Source organism: Diaphorina citri, unplaced genomic scaffold (assembly GCF_000475195.1).
Source record: "Diaphorina citri unplaced genomic scaffold, Diaci psyllid genome assembly version 1.1 scaffold1229, whole genome shotgun sequence".
NCBI lineage: Eukaryota > Metazoa > Arthropoda > Insecta > Hemiptera > Psyllidae > Diaphorina > Diaphorina citri.
Window position 1 is genome coordinate 1 of NW_007378658.1, and position 4265 is coordinate 4265.

Below are 4265 nucleotides of genomic sequence, written 5' to 3' on the forward strand. Positions count from 1 at the left end.
AGCTGCATATCATCTCATTTATCAGAACTTAAAGCTCCGAAGACCCATGCTTTTCTGTAGTTTCAAAAATTAGTGTTGAAGATTATGGGGATTAGGATTTTTTTCTTTCATTCGTTTGAAATTGTTTTTATGTTGACAAATAAATAGCCTTATATCACCCAATGCTTCCTCCAGAATTTGGATCCAAATTTAATATTCACATCATTTCAGTAAGGGCTTATTGAACTAGATATTTCTGAGGCTTTGTGATCACCCATTCGGATACCAACCACGCAAAACGTTACTTAACTTCTATGATCCATCGGAAACTTGTGCAATCAAAATGCTATGGCTGCTGGCTAACTGATGGATAGATAGAAATGCAGCTGATTACCCAACCCAAGAGATTATGGATGGGGATTAGGATTTTTTTTTTTCTTTCATTCGTTCGAAATTGTTTTTATGCTGACAAATAAATAGCCTTATATCACCCAATGCTTCCTCCAAAATTTGGATCCAAATTTAAAATTCACATCATTTCAATAACGGCTTATTGAACTAGATATTTCTGAGGCTTTGTGATCACCCATTCGGATACCAACCACGCAAAACGTTACTTAACGTCTGTGATCCATCGGAAACTTGTGCAATCAAAATGCTATGGCTGCTGGCTAACTGATGGATAGATAGAAATGCAGCTGATTACCCAACCCAATTTTGGATATTTTTAAAGACTTTTTTAGAGTTATTTACAGAGGAATAACAAGCAGAGTCTTTGTCCTTAAAGACATTTTTATTAAACACTAAAAATGATTTTGGGTGAGTAAAAACACTTGGCTTTATGTTTTACGTATTATTTTTTATTAAATTACAGATGGATCCATTTCGGCTGTTACGCCATCATCAGTGTATTATTACTAACTAAGTCTTAATCAAGAAATCTATTTTTTTCCCTATTGGCATCACTCACCCAAAATCATTTTTAGTGTTTGAATTGTTTTACCAAGTGTGTGTACCAACAAATAAGTTAATACAAACTTATTCCTTTGACAACTAACTTAAGTCTTAATCAAGAAATCTAAGTATAAGCTTAAACTAACGGAAAAAAAACTTCCCCCTTTTTTTCCCCTATTGGCATCACTCACCCAAAATCATTTTTATACCAAGTGTGTGTACCAACAAAAAAGTTAATACAAACTTATTCCTTTGACATTTTTATTGGCACGATCACACCTCAGCTGGTCTCATCTTTTGGGAGAGCATTTTGTAAGGAGTGATCCCCACCGCAGATAGAAGTGTGAACCTCACACCAAATGAATAAGATATTGAGAGATCTTTATCACTCACAATATAACAGGAATTGAAATGAATTTGAGTGGGTCGATGATAACAAGTGATAAGCGGGAGGGAGACACGAGTTCACTTGAATATGAGATGAACTTAGAGTGATAAAAGTGATAAAATTAGGGAAATAAATTTGATAGTAAGTAATGTAAGTATATCAATAGGTTGTATGTCTTCGTTACACGAGTTCACTTGAATATGAGGTGAACTTAGAGTGATAAAAGTGATAAAATTAGGGAAATAAATTTGATAGTAAGTAATGTAAGTATATCAATAGGTTGTATGTCTTCGTCATTCTGGAATTCTGGTCAAATTTGGACAGCATTCAGCATCCATAAGGGGAATCGCCTTATGAATGTTTCTTTTCTGCTTAATACCTACTGTCCATTTGCTCAATACTGTGCCTGTTTTACAGTCTTACAGTGATTTCCTTTTTCGCCAGATTTCTTCTATTCGACGTAACCTTAACATCAGTGCTCTACTGGAAAACGCCACTAATTGACTGGCTAAATCAATAGGTGTACCTGATAGTTTTATGACAAAACACCCATTATCCTGGTTCTTAGCCATCTGATGATTGTAATGAACCAGAAATACCGGTATGTAAAATTTAGACACGAGTTCACTTGAATATGAGATGAATTTAGAGTGATAAAAGTGATAAAATTAGGGAAATAAATTTGATAGTAAGTAAATGTAAGTATATCAATAGGTTGTATGTCTTCGTCATTCTGGAATACTGGTCAAATTTGGACAGTATTCAGCAGAAAGCATCCATAAGGGGAATTGCCTTATGAATGTTTCTTTTCTGCTTAATACTGTTCATTTGCTCCATGCTGTGCCTGTTTTACAGTATTACAATGATTTCCTTTTTCGCCAGAGATCTTCTGTTATTATTATTATTCATCCATCCATCCATCATTCATTCATTCATTTTTTTCTGTGACCTTCCTCTATTTGTTTTCCCCTGTGTAGGCACCCCCAACCAGATGCACACCACATTCGACGTAGCCTTAACATCAGTGCTCTACTGGAAAACGCCACTAATTGACTGGCTAAATCAATAGCTGTACCAGATAGTTTTATGACAAAACACCCATTATCCTGGTTCTTAGCCATCTGATGATTGTAATGAACCAGAAATACCGGTATCTAAAATTTAAGTGTACTTTATTTTTTCATTAGTAAATAAATAGTAAAATTAAACCTGACACATTATCCTGGGTTTATATATTTTTTTATTCAGAAAATTTGTTAAATGGGCAATTACCTGTACGTCTTCTTGGTAGATTCAGCTTGTAAAATTTAAGTGTACTTTATTTTTTCATTAGTAAATAAATAGTAAAATTAAACCTCACACATTATCCTGGGTTTATATATTTTTTTATTCAGAAAATTTGTTAAATGGGCAATTACCTGTACGTCTTCTTGGTAGATTCAGCTTGGCTTTAAGATTAAAGAAATCTGATACCATGTTACAGTCATTTTCAAGCGTGTATAATAATATTATGTATACAGCGTTGGTTAATATGTAATAGATTTAATAAATGCTTAACCCTGTGCTGATATAAAAGACCGAGCCATCAACCTCCATAACAAGTCAAGGTGTACATTGATGGGACCTGTTGGCATGACAACAAAAAGTAAAAAAGTAGGAATCTAGGTTTAAAACATCTATCTACGAGTTCATATATTAAAAATAACCCGCAAATTAACCAAAATACCTAATCCAGGAAAGTTGCAAATTGTGATCTGACATTAGTTGTGACCTCAAAATTTTGGAGGCTCTAGAGGAGAATGGAGATCCTTGAAAGTTGGATACCTGAAAGACGTATACCTAATAATATGTAAAGTGTCATTAGTCATAAGTATCTACCCCTAAATCAGGCTACATTGTTTTAGGCATTGTAATAGGTTTGTAACTGGTTTTCTGCTGGTTTTTTGAGGGATTCTTGGGGTTAACCCTGTGCTGATATAAAAGACCGAGCCAACCTCCATAACAAGTCAAGCTGTACATTGATGGGACCTGTTGGCATGACAACAAAAAGTACGAGTAAAAAAGTAGGATCCAGGTTTAAAACATCTAACTACGAGTAGGTATACATATATCAAAAATAACCCGCAAATTAATCAAAATATACCTAATCCAGGAAAGTTGCAAATTGTGATCTGATATTATAATTGTGACCTCAAAATTTTGGAGGCTCTAGAGGAGAATGGAGATCCTTGAAAGTTGGATACCTGAAAGACGTATACCTAATAATATGTAAGTGTACATTGATGGGACCTGTTGGCATGACAACAAAAAGTACGAGTAAAAAAGTAGGAATCTAGGTTTAAAACATCTAACTACGAGTACATATATCAAAAATAACCCCCAAATAAACCAAAATAATCCAGGAAAGTTACAAATTGTGATCTGACATTAATTGTAACCTCAAAATTTTGGAGGCTCTAGAGGAGAATGGAGATCCTTGAAAGTTGGATACCTGAAAGACGTATACCTACCTAATAATATGTAAAGTGTAAAGTGTCGTTAGTCATAAATATCTACCCCTAAATCAGGCTACATTGTTTTAGGCATTGTAATAGGTTTGTAACTGGTTTTCTGCTGGTTTTTTGAGGATTCTTGGGTTTCTCTTAACCCGTGAGTACACGCACATAGGGAAAAAATCTCACACGCTCCGCAAAAACGGTAGAACTTGTTCAATATTGGCCCTAACCTGTCGGGACCTAGGGTAGCTGTTAATTATATGGTTATCTAGATGTAACCACAGTCCATTGACCTATTTTCAATTCCAGTTGCCCGTGACGTGGCGGAAAGTTCGAAGCGGCAACTGAATGTGAGATTTTTTTTCATCACGCGTGTACTGACGTAACTTTTTTTTCTCGTTTTTTTAAAAAAAAGTTTTTCTCTTCTATTGGTTCTGTTACAAACTGTT